Source organism: Anser brachyrhynchus (genome assembly GCF_964034855.1).
Source record: "Anser brachyrhynchus genome assembly, chromosome: 2".
NCBI lineage: Eukaryota > Metazoa > Chordata > Aves > Anseriformes > Anatidae > Anser > Anser brachyrhynchus.
This window is the reverse complement of record NC_137695.1, coordinates 4,915,432-4,933,733: the sequence shown is the minus strand read 5'-3', so window position 1 is coordinate 4,933,733 and position 18,302 is coordinate 4,915,432. Positions and strand designations below refer to the sequence as shown.

General features: G+C 41.7%; 2 long non-coding RNA genes across 3 annotated transcripts in view; one reads left to right on the top strand and one right to left on the bottom strand.

Moving 5' to 3' along the window:
• LOC308188957 overlaps positions 1-10,655 on the top strand; it is a 26,222-nt gene extending 15,567 nt beyond the window's left edge. The window contains exons 3-4 of one of the 2 annotated variants that reach the window (XR_013945902.1): positions 8,294-8,425; positions 8,889-10,655. This is a non-coding gene — a long non-coding RNA (uncharacterized lncRNA). The remainder of the gene's footprint in view (positions 1-8,293; positions 8,426-8,888) is intronic. The other variant, XR_013945903.1, reaches the window with a different exon arrangement.
• Positions 10,561-18,302, bottom strand: LOC308188958. The gene is made up of 3 exons (XR_013945904.1): positions 18,096-18,302; positions 17,721-17,788; positions 10,561-10,691 (listed from the first exon to the last, which is right to left on the bottom strand). It is a non-coding gene; the product is annotated as an uncharacterized lncRNA (long non-coding RNA).

The following is an 18,302-nucleotide window of genomic DNA, read 5'->3' as shown; positions in this document are numbered from 1 at the left end:
AGGGAAGGGAAGGGAAGGGAAGGGAAGGGAAGGGAAGGGAAGGGAAGGGAAGGGAAGGGAAGGGAAGGGAAGGGAAGGGAAGGGAAGGGAAGGGAAGGGAAGGGAAGGGAAGGGAAGGGAAGGGAAGGGAAGGGAAGGGAAGGGAAGGGAAGGGAAGGGAAGGGAAGGGAAGGGAAGGGAAGGGAAGGGAAGGGAAGGGAAGGGAAGGGAAGGGAAGGGAAGGGAAGGGAAGGGAAGGGAAGGGAAGGGAAGGGAAGGGAAGGGAAGGGAAGGGAAGGGAAGGGAAAGTCTGTTCTTACAGGCTTCTGCAACCCAGCATGAAAGTGTTATAACAGCATACAGTGTGTTTATAGCACCAACAACATAAATATGTCCCCCTTCCAAATCACTTCTATCAAAATTTGCAATCCTGCTCCTTTATTTCTGGAGGGGAACAGAGGTCTGCTTCATCTCTTCTTCAGTACCATAATATGTATTTTTTTGTGTGTCAAGTCTTGGGCCTTTATTATCTCTTGGAACCAGTAGATAGATATCATCCAAACTGTATTTGACCCATCAATATCAGTATCTTCACTCTTTAGTCCTACTAGCTATTTCTGTTCCTCAGAGATTTGTTCTCCCCTGAGGAGGCACTGAAGATTATGAAACTACATCCAGACCTTTGTGTCCAAGAGAGACATCTTAAAGAGATCCTCTTTTTCATCTAGATCATTTTTCATCCATAGCTACAGACTATGGCATTAAATTAGAGAGATTACATTTCACAAACATGGATCAGTATAAACTGGTATACCCCAGTTTAATGGATTATTAAAATTATACAATATACTAAATATCACAATAAGACAAGAAAAATATCTGAAATGTCACACAATTTATAACATGAAAAGATAAATTCAACAAAGATTCATAGAATAACCCTGGACTGAAAGAACCTCTGGAGGTCTCCAGTCTGACCTGCCACTGAAGGCAGGACTAGCTGCAAAGTTAGGTCAGACTGCTCAGAACATCATCTAGCTGAGTTTTGAATATCTCCAGACAGAGATTTTCATGTTTCAGGCCCGATCAGTGATTGTTTCAGGCTGGCTCCCTTTCTCCCCAGCAGATGTCTGATACTCCTGGAATCCTAGCCAGGAATTTATCAATGTCTTGTTTGACAACGGAAACATTGGACACTCAGGTGTAGACAAACTTATACCTCAGAACTGAAACAGTTCGCCCACCCTGAATATTTTACTGAACTTCTGTTACATGCTGTTCACTAAAGGTCTCCAAAAACTGAACTGATATGTAGACTATAAATACAGATTGCTTTCTAACCATCCATGGTTTTCCCTGGGAAGTGTTTCAATTTTCTTTCCTGTTTCCATAGCAAGAATCATAAGAAAAGGGAGACAGAAATCATCCACAGCAATTTACCTGAAGTTGCCCTGAACCTTAGATGACCCATCTAGCAGTTTTGACTCTTGTATTGCTGTCCCAAATTCCATGTGTAATTTTCCATACAGAAGACATATAAGTATCATAACTCCAAATGGTAGAGCTCTTAAAGCAGTGTTTAAAACTTTTGTTGAATCAGAAGTAACAGCCTGAAACTATACGAACAATAATCTGACTATGTTGGCATAATAAAGAAATGGATCTTGTCTTATTGTGTAGATTTTGGACTTTACCCACAGTCAGTTAAGGTTAATTTACAATAAGAAACTGAAAAATATGTCAGAGTAGTTTAGTAATGCACTGTGAAATAATAACTGGCTTGACATCATTAAAAATAAAAGAAAAAAAGAAAAAAAGAAAAGACCAAGCCACAGAAATATTAAATTCCTTATTTAAAAGACCCATACCCAGACAACACAGAGCATTAGCTTTCAGGAATGAAATTAGACAGAGACAGCCAGATAAATATCTGCCTGTCTAATTCCTTCTAAAGCTGTGCCTGCCTCCAAGTCTCAAAACAATCCTTAAAAATTGCAAATGGATATTCAGGGTTCAGAAATGGTAATTTTACTTTTAGATGGATGGCTGTAGGGAGTCATTTCAAGTTTGTTGTTTGTAACTTTCTTTGGATCAAACGAATTGTGGCAAACACTTTATGGAGGGTCAGGATGGTCCAACTACTAGGAATAATCCAGCAATACCTGGTACCACTGCTATGATATTTCTGAATGGACTCTTGACTACTGGGTATGGAACGGCACCAGAAGACAAAGCATTAGTGTTAAGGTAATTCTAGGAAATAGAGAGATGATTGAGTTTAGTCTGAAAGGAGGCCATCAGATGATGGGAGCTGGAGCATGTGACACTGGAGAAGAAAATCAGGAAGAGTGGTTTCTCCAGCACATGAAACAGACTTCCAAGAGCAAGAATCATCCTACAGCTATACATATATACCATGTGGATCTTTCCAGTAGCTGACTTTAGACACAGCCTACCCAGAAGCTATCTCTTGGATCCTCTCGTCTCCAGTTGCTTCATGTACACATGCAAACAAGTCTCTTAGCAGGACCCCAGATATCGTGGTCTCTGCAGTAGCTGGCTTGGACCTTCTCATCCCTCCAACAGCCAACTTGCCAGCCTCAGGGATCTCCAGTATTCAGCCCAGACCTGTGGTCAACCCAGTACCTGGCTCCTAAGCCTCATAGCCTCCTCATCAAACATCCTGACTTGCTAACTTGTGATCACCCACAAAACACGCATATGCTCTGGTCTCTCCAGTTGCTGCCATCTCAGACACACATATGGGGTGACTTTGGTTGCTGTACTGGGACCCCACAGACACATGTTCATGCAGGACAGGGAGCCCCTCACCAGGACAGTAGGTAGAAATTAAGTTTAATGAGGAGCCAGGACAGACTGCGCTGGTGTGGACAAGCATGCCCAGGCCAGCAACCTGCTTACATACAATCTGCCCCACTTATCTCTTTATCCTTCTATTTTCTCATGCTTTTTCCTTTCCAAACCACCGACATCTCTCCTTCTTCCCTCCTTTGGTTCCTCCCCTAAACTCCCCAAAAAGTCCTGTGCAATCCCCAAATGCTCTTCCTCTGCATCCCATAACGAACCCCACACTTTCCCAGACTGTGAGGTGATTTAGGGAACTTCTAGGACTGATTGGCTCATGAGGTGTTTGTCACCCCCAGGCCATGGGGCTGAGGCTCTCCTGGGGCAGGCCTGGGAGCTGCAGGGGCCGGGGGTTGTTTCCCTGGGTAGGTTATTGGGGTCTGTCTCCCCTCTGTGTGTCTCTGTGCTTCTTCATGTGTGGGCAATGAACAGCTAACCACATAACCTAACGGGACCCCTGAGTAGCGATGGTCCCCTCACCTACCCCCAGTTACTTAAAATTACAGTCGTGGCTTTTCAGATGTGTGAAGGTTTCAACATCACAGTTTCTCTGTGTTTCTCCCTTTCTCCCTCTCATTTTATCGACTGCCAGAGAAACACATTCATCCAGTTCAATTTCTCATACGGACTTATGCTCTTGAAATACCTCTGTTGCAGACTTCTCTGGGTGAATTGCCTGAATGTTGCTAAAATAAAAAAAAAAATAAAAAAATACAAAAGAGAGAAAAAGAAAGAAAAACCTAAAAACAACTAACCAAGCAAACAAACAAAAACCACAACAGCAAAGATCCCCCAAACACCTCCAAGCTGCTGTCAGACACAATAGCATTTTCCACATATTATCCTTGGCCCAAAGACAAACACCACAGAGATATTATTATTATTATAAATTATTAAGTTCCTTCATGTTGTCCTTCTTGTTGCCAGAAAGCTTCGTTTCAGCTGAGGCTTTAAATTCTTTTATCCTTCAGCACACACGTATTTGCTGACTTGTCTTCTGTGTTCTGCGGAGATCCCCCCAGTTGCTCCCTGGAGAAGCAGGCAGCTCCTGATTGTCATCATAGCAATCTCTTTAGGTTGCAACAGCCCCAGAATCGCATCCCCCTTGGCCCTAAATAACCACCCGTTCTTGCACATGCTGTTGCCAGTGGGAAGAGGCTGGGAAATGTATAATTAATGCAGATATCTCACTTCCCACACAGAAAGCCAAGATGGTGTCATTGCTTCCTAAAATCCTTTCTGATAGATGCTGGGACTGTGGGAGCAAGCAAACAAAGCAGACAGCCAAGGCACTATGCAGAAGTGACTGTGGGTGACCACAATGCAGTAATGGGGCTGTGAGGGTCAGACACCATCTAGGCCAAATTTCCAAGGAGTTCTTTGACCTTTATTCCCTGAATGAAGGCATATCTAGAAATGATCCTGGAAAAAAAAAAAATAGCAGGGCATTTACAACTGCAGGATTTGGGACTGAGTATGAGCTTTTGGGAAAATAACTTCTGACCAAGCACTATTATATGTTCTGGCTTTTTATTTTTTAATCCTTTACCTACTGACTAATAACCTGGTGACACATTTGTAAAAGATCAGCCTGTGTAAGGTGGCTTTTAACATTTGAAGAATATAGGAGAAGCAGCCAGATAAGCATCTGTTGAGCTAAATCCTCATTAAGTACTTTCTGCCCCTGAGCCTCAAAGCAATTCTAAAATAAACCAGGCAGGAATCAGCAGAGCAGGGAAAGAAAAACAATTCTATTTTTAAATGGATAATTGAAATGAGCCACCTCAGGTGGTTTGAAGTGGTTTAACAAAGTCTGATATACAACCCTCCCTCATGCTGGTTACCTACAGCGTAGTCCCACCAACTACCAAAGCGATGAACTAGATGTAACACAGGGCAGTCTCCAGGATGTCTTTGCACCAAACAGCTGAATCTTTAAAGGGGGTTATAAATAAAAACAAATTCATTGCTTGGACTTGCTTTTGAATCTTTCCTCACCTGGTTTCTTATGAATTCTTTGTAAAAAATGAGCCTCAGCTCCTGCCTCCAAACACAAATCCCTAGTGTAGCTTGAGAGATGCTAAAGTAGAGAAAGCCATGGGGAGGGAAGAAGGGTACATATCTCTTCTCTGTTAGGCTACTTGGTGGTGGACCAGAACTGCATCTGCTTTAAATTGGAAAGTCTCCACAGACTGGAAGAGGCCAGTAGGGCCCTTGCGATGGAGGTCCAGCAGTGTTACTCAGGCTAATTGGGTGACGGAGCTGCCTGCCCCTACACAGAGCTATCCACTGTACCACAATTTACAGCAGGTCAAAATGCTGACCCCGTGTTCTGGCTTTGCTCTTTTCAAGACCGGACTAAAAATAGAAGCTTACTGCCGCATAAAATGCATCCAAAGACCAAATGTCTGTGATTCCAGAGGATGCAAATTGCCAGGATTTACTCTGTTTGCATTACGCAGTCTGCAGATCCCCAATGCCTTTAATTTGCCCACCTTTCTGAAGTTTTCCCCTTGTGCATTCCACTGTCCACCCTGTCCTAGGTTAATGCAAATGTGGTTTGAATTTATTACTTTTAAAAGTACGAAACTAGCCTGACCCAGCACTGAAACCCATCTGGGATCAGCTCACAGCTCTGCTCCTGACCTGCTGTGCAAGCGTGGCAGATGTCTCAGCTTTTATTTGACACCTTCCCTTTACCAGCGCTGTTGGCTACGATTACAAGCTCTGCAGGACAGAAGCCGTCTCTTACTGGGTTTCAGCATCACATGGGGCCACGACCCCTGATAAGAAACTTGACCAATTCCTGTATTACATAAAATAAATTTTCCAGGCCAGTAAAAGGTGATAGCTGGTTGCATAAGGGTGCAGATGCTCTCCTCAGGTTGAGTAACTCATGCCTTTTTCCTTGGGTCATTTCTCTTTCAGAGACAGCGTTACACAGCTCAGGAAGTAAAAAGCCATTTGGGTTTTCCTCAGACACACAGGAGGATTTGAAAGCAATGTTGGACATTTTGTCTAACGCTTTCTTGAAGAGAAAAATGAGGGCTGTCTATTTTCCATGGGAGAGATTTTGAAGCATTTTCACAGCACATCAGTTGTGAACTTCTTCACAGTCTCACCTGGCCCTACAAGACAAAAGCCTTCAAGTAGTCAAGTAGATTAGGATCATCAAGAGAGTCTAAAGAAGTTACACACTTACTTATTTTGCCGCATTATTAGCTCTTTTGATGCTAGGGAAATGACTTAACCGTGTTTGAAAGACCTTGTTTTGAAAGAGAGAGCTGACACTGCTCACAAGGGAGGACATAGACCTCCCATCCCAAGACTGAGCTCCTTAGCTTTTGTTGGCTACGCCACTGAGTTTAATTAAAACCTGGCTTTATGTTCAATAATTTATGAGGTTTGTCTCCTTCAATTAGTGACACATGAAACCTGAGGAGAAGTCACAAAGCAGAGAAGAGTGCAGTCTAGGAAACAGCATTGCTTCTTTTACTATAGACACAATGAAGCTAAAGATAAATTATAATGTACAAATAATAAGACAATATAAAATTGCAGCTCTTACCAAGCATGCACGTATTTACAGCTTTGTTGAGCTTCAGATGGACAGTAGCCTAAGGTAAGTTGTTCTTCTCCATTACAATAACAAATTTGTACTTTATATCCTTTAGTAGAGCTCTGTAATTTACATATTCTTCTATTTTGCCTTTCTTTCTTTGTTACAAAATCAAATTAACATTTCCTTTATCATTCTGTGTTACAGTCACCACTGTACATACAAGATATATGGGATCACTCTGTGTGAGTTTGTGCATATTCATACAGATATATGCTATTATGATAGTTTTTTTTTTCAGCATTATTATTTTGCAAGCATTAAAATCAGATGCACATTCCTTGTTCCTTAATTTGCATGAATACTTGAAGTCTTACATTTTCTATTAAAATTTACCTCCAGATCATAGAATATTGGCTAATCACCAGACTGCTTGTGTTTTATCAATCGCCTCAATCTGTAACTGCAGATGTGGCTTTTAAGCAGGCTTCAGCCTCAGTACTGGAGTTCGATGCTTTAGCTAAGCCCCTGTGTTTGAAGAGGGAATGGAGTAGTTAGCACCCCACTCTAGTCAACGGAAATTTTACAAAATGTAAAATGTCCAGGAATACACAGGAATGGAGAGGTTCCTCCTCAGGACCATGCAGACAAGCTTCTTACAGGACACCTCTGCAAGCCAATGCTCCACAAGAGTTATGCAGGTGCATATGTGACCTGATCCTGCACACAGGTGAGCTGTTTGCAGTGCCTCTGCGAGGCTGAGTAAGCATATTTTTTAATAAAACCCGTCCTGCTGAAAGCTGTTGTGAATTAATTGGTTTATTCAAGATCTTCCTTAGCTTCTCCTCCAACGGCTTATAATCCTCTTTCACTATGGTTGGGAGCTTGAAGTCAGATGAAGATGAATTTCAATTCTTAAAATTAATCCACCTCTGATATGATTGGAGGCTGGCATATGCCTTATGTTCTTGGTGGAGAAGTTACTGTTCAGGCTACTTTCCTGAAGTTCTCTTGTTTTCAGGTGTGCTCCTGTCCCCCAGTTTTATTTATATATATACATATTTGCATTTCTGTTATCCTGTCTCTCAGCTTCAGGACGTGTCAACCCAAGAAGACAATAAAAGCAAGAAAATAGGGGTTTAAAAGAATAGCATATTCCAGAGCTTGCGTGATAGGACACCCTACTGCATAAAACATTTTGTTCTATATAGACCCAGTTTAGGAATATGGCCTTATTATAAGGTATCACAGATCGTACTTGCATGGTTTAGCATCTGCATTTGTCTTGAGCCTATATTTTGCATTTAAACCACACAATGCTGGGAATTCACAAGGAGAATGAGGGAAGGGAAGAAATCCCTGTACACGTTCACAGTTCATTATACATTCAAACTTCTTTTGAAAGTTTCTTTCATGGAATAATAAGCTGCCAAGCTTTCCCAGTGCTCCCTGTCTCTGAGGCCAGTGTACAAGTAGTTTCCCAGCAATTATGAAGAAAATGAAGAAGTTACACCAACCCGAAAACTCCAGAATGACCTCTAAAGAAACTCCAAGGTCATACAGGAGGGTCTTTTTGTTGTCCCACCCTTGTTATTCCTAACAGGAGTCTCTTCCTTATTATTTTTTATTTAGATGGGGATGAAGCACAGCAGTTATTTCATCACAGGCTACACAGAGTTTACAGTGTGCATGTTAGCAGAGGTCTCTGAAAAGATCATTTATTGTTGATCATACCCAATCGTCAAACAGAAATGTAGGTGCCTCTGGTTTTCAGGGATGCAGTCATGGAGCTCTAAAAATAAACAAGCAAACAAACAAAACAACAACAGGTTATCTAGAGTGGGGCTATTCATTACATGTCGCTTGTCATTTTTTATTTCCTGACCATAGGACTTCATCATTCAGTCAAGAAGCAGGCACAACATGATAAAATTAAGGCACAAGTTACTAGCTGATGTTTCGGTGGCGTGTACCGAATATTATCAGACCAGATACTCCTCCTGTTGCAGAGAACTCACTGAGGTGAGATGTCGGGCATCCCCAGGCTGGTTAGGCTGGGTGGGCCTGGCTTTCTGATGGCTATGAGCATGGGGGGCTGCTCAGGGGGCTTCCTAAGCTGTATCTGCCATATACATGAGCTCCTTCTCTATGCCTGACCTGCTAACTTCTGTCCATCCCCTTCGTCTCCACACAACATCACATGTTCAGTGGTTCCTGAAAAACATAAAAGGTAAATTAATTTCCAAATGAATCCCCAACTTACCATGCCACAACATCAGCTGCAATCAGCAGGCAGCTGCCTTCAGCCAGGTTTAGCTGCCCTGCACGGGAAGCATGCTGCTGAAGAGCTGAGTTTCAGGATTGGCACAGCAGTAGGAACCTGCTTCAGCTCTGGAGCTTTGCAGTTGAGAAGTTGAATTCACTCATGATCATACAAACAATTACTCATATAGTTTCATGAAAGAAGCTTTACTTTGTTTCCCAGATGCTGTTCAAGGCAGAAGGACTCTACTGCACCTCCAGAAATTTGCACATGGTGTATTCACACGAAAAGAGCCGTGTCTTTAATAATGGATACCGACTGATCTCCACTACCAGACATGAACAGTCAAGTGGAAAATATAGTTAGTTGCCCTCATGCAACTGTGTTTCCCCAGAAAGAAAGGAAATAAATCTCAGACATGTAACTTCTCTCTTGTTCTGGAGGAGTGAAAAAGACCTATAGTAAAAAAAAATAGTTAAAATATTAAATTCAAAAGTCAAAGTGGAGGAACGCTTTTCCATTTGATGAACATGTAGGTGTAGGAAAACAATTACAAGAGGACACATGCAGGTAAGAAATAAAGGAAAGTTCAAGGAGGTACAAAGATAGGATATCCTGCAGTATTGCAATCATTTTAAGAAGTGGATGTGGTCAGATTATCTGACACCCACTTACCCCAGGACAGCCCTTTGGACCCAACTGGCAAATCAACCGGCAATAGTCTTTGAAAGTGGTTTCTGGACTTGACAGCTCATAGCCTGAACAACTCAGTTCCCTTCATCTCCCCCTATCCATACACACGTAGCAGGAATGGCAGAGCTTGCTCCCTCCCTTCTGTGCTCACCTTGGTGCCAAGAGCCTCACCATAGCTGGGTGGAAGCAGAAAATCTTTGTGCAAATCTGTGTCTGAGAGGACTCTGAATAGAATAACAATTCTGGGCTTTGTCTGCCAGGGTGCTCGAGGGTCTAACTGAATCCAAAGTCTCTCAGATGCTAATCACAGTCATTCAGCTTGCAGGTTCATATCTGAGCAAGAACCTGAAATTGCTCATTTAGGTGCACAATTAAACTGTCAGTCACAGAGGATGATTCAGAGGGAGGAAAATGCAAACCTGAAAACCGTATCTCCTAGGGTGCCAGGCGCCTTGCAAAGCAACTTGTCAGAGCAAGAGATCTTGAGAGCTCAGCTGGGGCAAGGCGGTGAGTCTATTGTGGATGGAGGTGCTGTGTTTGACAGTATCAGCCAAGGGCAGAGAGCAGAAAGAGCAGAAATTCCTGCACCAACCTTGAATTCGTTGCTAAGGCTTTGTGCTCCCTCTGCCCGTCGTGCTGGTTTTCATGTGGTGGTAGAGCATGGAACTTAAAAGAGACGTTGTGTCAAACCACAGGCTACCAAATAGCAAAGAGAGCATCCAGCGTGCAGCAAGGCACAGCCGTGTGACTCAGTTCCCTCCTGTTTTTCCGAGCAACTGTTTCATCTAATATTCCACCTTCTCTGTTTCCCCCACCATCTCATTTTGATCTTTTATGTATGACACCCTTTCTGATGATTGATTGGAGCTATTCTTGCTTTATCGAATTAAAGAAGGAAGAAAATACAGCAAGAATTAACCATCACCCCTTGCAGAAGGCTAAAAGAAACTTCCTCTAGGAACATGAGAAAAATAGGTGTGTTAACTCACTAAAATGGGGCATAAGATGTGCTGATTGACAAAGAGCTTTGGTTGTATTTGGTACAACAGTCTTTCATTTTCTGAGCATAGAAATTCAAATATCTCCCAAGCATTAACATTCCTAAATTGATCTATATTTGTCTGTTTGTTGTTGTTTGTGTGGGATGAATTTCCTGAGTCTTTTCATCAATATTTTCTTTTTGTATGTGGTGTTTTTGCAGGTAAGGTCCTGGGCATTTCTTTTCACCCTCCCAGAGGCACTGGTTCTGTCAGGAGCTAAGGAACAAACATGTCTGGTTCAATGCTGCTGAAGTCAATCAGAGATCACATGGAGGACTGAAAGCTTCTCCACCTAAAAAACAAAACAAAACAAAACAAACAAACAAACAAACAAAAAAACAACAATGGAGATCCAAAACTCCTAAAGTCAAACAGGCTATGGGGTATTCTACAGAGAGGGATTTCTCCTATTATTCAGGTAATTGCACAGAGACTTGTGCACAAACGAAAATAAAAAAAATCAAGCAAACAGGAACATTAATCTCCTCTACTGAGGAAGGCCCTGAACCAGAGGAGTATGAATTAGATACCACTGTGTTCAACACGAGGCAGACAGCAATTTATAAAAGCCCACACTACAAGGAGCAGAGTCAAAGAGCCCAAAGTAAGGTCACTCCGCGTGGGTGGTCAGACCTGCCTCTTCTCCTAAACAGCCGGATGATAAGCACAGATGCATCTTCCTTGTCCCAACTTTTAGAGAGAACAGATTGGGAATCAATAGGGATGACAGCTCCCCATTCTGGGGAGATGGAGAAGGGAGGAGTTTAATTTAAGGATGAAAGCCATACCACACCATGTGCCCTCAAGAAGAGAAAACAGACCTTGGCTCTGCTTGTGTTACTAACAAGTCTAAGATGTAGTTTGACTGGGTGATACAGTTTCACAGTCAGATGGGAAATGATCCTAGGTCTTCCCATCCCAAAGTTCAGGGTAGCCTCCTGGGATGGTTTTCTCTAATGACTGCAAGGAAACATACATTTCACATTTTGACAATCAGCTTTCAAGCATCGCAGTACCTTTTAAGCACCTACAGGAGAAAGTTTTGATCTTTTCAAACATTTTTTTACATCCAGAATGGGAGGTGGAGGGGGACTAGATGTTGCTGTGTGGCAGGAGAACAACTCATGACCTTCACACTTGTTTGATAGTGCCAATTACTTTCTTTTTTTCCCCTTTAGAATGGCCCCTTATTATACAGTAAATTGTTTCAGAATAACTGGCTAATACATATTTTTCTGGAAATCTTATGAGTAAGTCTCATTTTTTTAAAAGTCAGGCAGGCATTTAAGACTTTGAGTTCCACTGAATTTCAAAAAGATAAGAGACTCCTGAACCACTTCAGCATACTTAAATGCTTAAGTTTAAAGCCTGCTTTATAGCTTTAATTCTACCACTTACATTCCTGGAGTTATACCTTGCTCTGGGAGTATTCAGAGCAAGATACAGCTATAGAGGCAATGAGGAATTATTCTGTACAGATAATTGGGCTGCATGTGTTGAGATTTGTGTGCTTAAAAAAAAAAAAAAAACAAAAACATACAAATTGATTACTGACATCAAAGTATTACAAAAATGATCAAGCATAGCAGGAAATACAAAAATCACAGCTTGAATACAGAGAACCCATAAACTGCCAACTATGTAAAAATAACATTATGACATTATTTAAACAATGTAATACCAGAGTGAAAAACTATAGTAACTGCATTTTGACCTTCATCACATATCACTGAATGCAAAAGGAAAGGTTACAGTGTTTGTGTGTTTCACTTCCCCTGATGAAGAAAATCAAAATGTCAGCCAATAACTCAATAAAGTGTACTTCCAGAGAGATATTTTAATAGAATAAATCATTAATTCTTCAAAGTAAAGGGAACTTCAGCTGTAAGAAAGCCATCTGTATTAGTTCTTATTTACTGATGAGCAAGCTGTTTGCTTTTTTGTCACATTGCATCCCCCAAGGTACTGAATGCCAATCAACAGCACTTAATGTCTAAGTTATCTGAATAATGGTCTAAATTTGGCTCAGTAAAAATAATTTAGATATCCAATAATGACAAGCTGAGAGGTGAGACCTGACAAGAACTAATAATAATTCTGTACAGACCCACACTTTCTTAGTTTAAGATTCAGGGAATTCACTGAGGCAATGGACAAGCATAAACCAGTCGTAAAGGATGGGCTCCCCCCATGGCCACAGCTACCATCAGCTACCTAAATGTTACGCAACTATTTATTCATCTGGTTATTCCCTCTGCATCCATTTTATCCCATGTGAGATGGGGTAAGCCATGTGAGATGCCTTCAGGAGGTGCATTGGTCTTTCTCCAGTTGGCCACAAGACCACAGACCTGAAATTACATTATATTAGTCCAGTTTATATCCATGATATCGTACTGTAAACTCATAATTGTTTCTACTGTTGTAATTAGTCAATCTTTTCTGCTGATGCTATGGGTAGACCCAGTGGTGCTATTCATGCAGCTGTCCCAGAGCAACCTGACTGATTAAATGTGAAATACTGTAAAGCACAGGGGTTTATGTAGGAGTGTGGCTGTTTCAGGTTTGGGGATCAGCACAGAGAGACAGGATTTATTTATTTATTTTCCACCACCCAGCTGAACTGAAAAGGAAATGGACAGGAAGAAAGAATCATTTGAGCTCATTTTGAAACATTTTGTTTGAACTGAAATTAAATGTTCCATGAATTTGAGGAGATTAACACAATTATTTTTTATGGTCAATTTTCAATTCAAAATGCCATTCTCCAAATCAAATAGCAAAATGTTTTGCTTGGCAAATCTGATTGGAGCACTTTGCTAGTCATGGTTTTCCACATTTTTGAGGCCAGAGATATTTGCTGAATTTGACCAACGCCAGTAGATTTATTTTCTCTAAACTTTATTTTCCAATAAATATTCTAGTTTACTGAAATATTGTAAGAATTAAAGCCAATGTTTGCAACAATTACAGTTTACACAGAGGGTAACAAAAGCACTAAAAATTGTTTGTGAAGACATAAATCTGCTGTAGTTTCACAGAAGCCAGTGGCTTGGGATAAGTGAAAGAAAAAACAAAGTGGCTCTATGATAATGCTCAGCATTCACTGATGAATGCTAAAGCACAAGCAATGTGCTGTATCTCTGTGTTTCTTCAGGCAGAAAGTGTGAGCAGACCTTTTTGCTCCTACACTTCATTTTCTTGAGGGTTATAAAATTGCAATTTATCTCCAGAATAAACCTACTCTCTGAAAAATGATTTCTTATTCACTTCTTTATACGAGGTATTAATACCTCTTACTAGCTGTCACCTTCAGCCTGCTGAGCAATCAATAATTACGGCTCTCTTTACACATTCAACAATAAGCATCTATAATGAATGGCAGTAGCAAAGGTTGTTATCATTTGAGAACTCCCTATAGAACCAATTTTAAGTATTTTAATTCCATCTGCTCCCTCTCCTTCCTCTGTACAGCAGAGGAACGTTTCTATGGCTGATGGTGATGTGCTGGAATCCAAGCAATGTCTTTCTTGATATTGATGAGAACTGTCATGGAACAGGAAATATATATCAAATCCTTCCTGAAATACTTTAATGAACACCAGTGCGGGCAATAGGAAAAGGCTCTCCCAGTGCTTTCATAAAGTCATGTAAAGAACATAGAAATGGTGTCTAATTAGACAATTGTCCATGGAGGTTTTTCTAATTAATATCAGTGATTTGCTCAGAATCAGTTAATGCAGTAATTGCTGCCAAGCCTATAAAGACAGAGGGCTTACTGATGGTTTAACAATACATGGGTGATTTTAAAACCTCAGTGAGATTTGAGTCCGTTCCAACTCTCACTGAAATCAAATATTTCCACTGAAAGAAGAGTGGCCATTTGAAATTCAAAGGCTGCAGAAGACGCTGGGTTGCCTAGATTAATGAGGTTCATCCATTCATCTTATTCTGATAAGAGAATTAACTGACTGTGCAGATTTGCTCTGAAGAAGAAATCTGACAGTGAGTGTCATTTTATACCATCACCAGTGAAGGTATACAGGTGTCCTGATGCCAACAAGTGAAAACAGAAAAGCTCAATCTTTAAATATAAAATCAGCTCATAAGTATAAAGTAATTAACAGTGCTGTCACGTCATCACAGTCTTTCCTAGCCGGGAAGTGTGTTTTGCAAAATCACATTGTTCTCAGTGACATTTGCACGGGTTATTTTTTGGGACAAAAGTGCATACCATTTTACTTTGTGCTTTGTTCAGTCCCAGTGTTTTCCTATATAGCTCCAAGAAAGATGTTCAGCTGTCTGGCTCATGGAACCTAGTGTGGGGTTTGATCATCCAAAAGCATTCAGGGGTTCCTCCAAAACATACGGGAAAGGCGTGCGCATTTGCCTTAAAAAACACCATGTATCATAGAATAGATTGGGTTGGAAGGGACCTTAAAGAACATCCATCTCCAGCTGCAGCCATGGGCAGGGACCCCTTCCACCGGCCCAGGCCACCCCCAGCCCCATCCAGCCTGGCCTTGGGCACTGCCAGGGATGGGGCAGCCACAGCTCCTCTGGGCAGCCTGGGACAGGGCCTTACAACCCTCATAATAAAAAAACATCTTTCTAATATCTAATCTAAACATACCCTCCTTCATTTCAAAGCCATTACCCCATGTCCTATCCCTACACCCCCTGACCAAGAGTCCCTCCCCAGCTCTCCTGCAGCCCCCTTTAGGCCCTGGCAGGCCGCTGTGAGGTCTCCCCGGAGCCTTCTCCTCTCCAGGCTGAACAACCCCAACTCCCTCAGCCTGGCTCCACAGCAGAGGTGCTCCAGCCTCTGAGCATCCTCGTGGCCTCCTCTGGACTCACTTCAACAGGTCCCTGTCCTTCTGGTGCTGGGGCCCAGAGCTGAGTGCAGGCTCCAGGTGGGGTCTCATGAGAGCAGAGCACAGGGGGACAATCCCCTCCCTCCCCTGCTGCCCACGCTGCTTTTGGTGCAGCCCAGGACACGGTTGGCTTTCTGGGCTGAAGGCACACATTGCTGGCTCATGTCGAGCTTCTCATCCACCAACACCCCCAAGGTCCTTTTCCTCAGGGCCGCTCTCAATCCGTTCTCTGCCCAGCCTGTACTTGTGCTTGGGATTGCCCCGGCTCAGACACAGAGCCTTGCACTTGGCCTTGTTGAACCTCATGAGGTTTGCCCAGGCCCATCTCTCAGGCCTGCCCAGGTCCCTCTGGGTGGCATCCCTTCCCTCTGGCATGGTGACCGCACCACAAAGCTTGCTGTCATCAGCAAACTTGCTGAGGGTGCACTCAATTTCGCTGTCCATGTCACTGATAAAAGAGCTAAATAGTGCCGGTCCCTATACTGAGCCCTGAGGAACACCGCTTGTTACTGATCTCTACCTGGACACTGTGGACATTGACCACAACTCTTTGACTGTGACCATCCAGCCAATTCCTTACCCACCAGGTGGGCCACCCATCAAATGCAGGTCTCTCCAATTTAGAGATGAGATCATGAGGACAGTGTCAAATGTTTTGCAAAAGTCTAGGTAGACGCTGTCAATTGCTCTCCCCCTATCCACCAATGCTGTAACTCTGTTGTAGAAGGCCACCAGATTTGTCAGGCATGATCTGCCCTTAGTGAAGCTATGCTAGTGTCACCAATCACCTCCTTATTTTCCATGTGCCTTAGCATAGTTTCCAGGAGGATTTGCTGCATGATCTTGCCAGGCACAGAGGTAAGACTGACTGGCCTGTAGTTCCCCATGTCTATCTTTTTTTTCCTTTTTGAAAATGTGGGTTATGTTTCCCCTCTTCCAGTCAGTGGGAACTTCACCTGACTGCCACAACTTCTCAAATATGATGGCTTAGCAACTACATCCACCAGTTCCCTCAGGACCCACAGATGCATCTCATCAGGGTTTGGTATCACTATTTTTCATGTCAGATGGAGCTGATTCTAAAGTAAACTTCTAAAGATTTCTATTCAGACGGATGGGAGGAAGAAAACTTACCTTTGTCATCAGAGAATAGCACAGATATAACTATCTATTTTGGCCTTAAACTTGGCCATTTTTTTTCACAGTGAAACCGAGGCACAGTCAAGCGTGAGACTTGGCTATGGGTAAGGGTTTACAGCTGGGGAACCAGCCAGCACTGAGATATCATTGCTACATGGTACAGACACCTTCCAACTTCTGCCCTTGAAGGTGGAGATATTTCCCATTTGCATTTGGTTTCAAACAAAGGTGACAGCTGAGTTTAAAAAAGCATCTCCTATTTAAGTGCTATCCAGGCTGAAACTATGCCTACCTGCAGGGAGGTCTTGGTCTTGGAAGAGACACAATGAAAGAAACAATATGCTTTGCAGTCTAAGCCCTAAGCAAAGCAGTAAAAAAGTCATAAAAAGCATCTAGCAAATGACATAATGATGGAAATGGGCTTTTTCTCCATCAACCATACAACTTTTATTGGAAATAACGATAATGGCATTCTTATGCATTTTAAGCATATGTGTAGAGTGACGCATCCAGCAGGTAAGGGCCTTTTATGACCCATTAAGTTAATATATCAGGATAGGAAAATAAAGCTGAAGAACATCATGATGAGGATCAAAATAAGAGCTCTTCCAAGGAGCTCTTTCACCTGAGTCACTGGCCTGTTGGCTTTTCAAATAACATTGACATGAAGTCAATAGTAAACTTCTGTAAAGAAACACCATCACAGAAACAGGTTGTGGGGACAGAAATGTCCACTGGCACAATTATGACTACACAGGGTCTGTGGGTCAGCCAATCCTCCACCAAAAGAGCTGAAGCCTTTGGTATTGCTTTCTTGCAACAGCTAAAAACCCCATGTTCAGAAGTACCTATTACTTTTGATTTATATTGCAATAAAATGTGACAGGGTAAAAAGAAAAAAAAAGACATCATTTGTTCACAAAGTTAAAATTGAATACATTTACACTTTCAGAATTAAACATTTCTCTTTTCTCGCCTAAGCTTTAGCATATTTTCTGTAGTGAATTTATGGCTGTAAGATTGCCTTAGCTAAGAATTACTGGAAGTGAAAACTAAAGCTCTCTATCCAGATAGTGCCATGAATAATGTGTGCATGTACTCTTACATATACCCATGTGTGCTGTTGTCAATTTTGGACATTTCAAGATTTATGAAATGTAAAACGCAATCCCCAAATGTTGGCAATTCTCACTGAGAATAAAATTCAAGAGTGAAAATTGTATGTGAATGACAAAAAAAAAAAAAAAAAAAAAAAAGGAAAGAAAGATCTGTATCAGGGAAATGTTCAGGAAAAAGAAATCATTTACCTCTTAGCTTTTTCTGTGAACTTAGCATCTTTACTCATAGAGGGTCCTTAGAAGTTTTCTCTTTTCTCCTGATAAAAAACGAGAACACACACAATAACAAGACTCATGTAAGGGAAGTTTTCTTCTAAATAAGATTTTCCAAACATCTGTGGTACCCAGTAACCACCCGTTACCTCCTAATCCTTTTGGGGAGCAGAAGTGGTACAACATGCCTAAACCCACATGCTGCAAATGGCTTTCTTGTCACAATCCTGGTTATTAATATAAATATTGTATAACTACAAATAACTATATCAGAATGAAAGATAGCTTTAGTGGGAGCTAAGATGCTTGTACACTGAAAGGTGGTTAAGCAAACCAGATCAAAAAGCTTACCTGGGTGGAGTAAGTGCAGAAGAGGCAGCGCTGTGGAGTTAAACTGAGTCAGTTCAAACCGTGTCTCTTCCACAGGTATAATCTGTAACCTCAGATAAACAATTTAATTGCTATGTATGTTACACAACTATTTATACATATATCTATATATCTATATATATATTAGCCTAGCTGCTGTCTGTCTATATGTCTACAAGTAGTACTTTT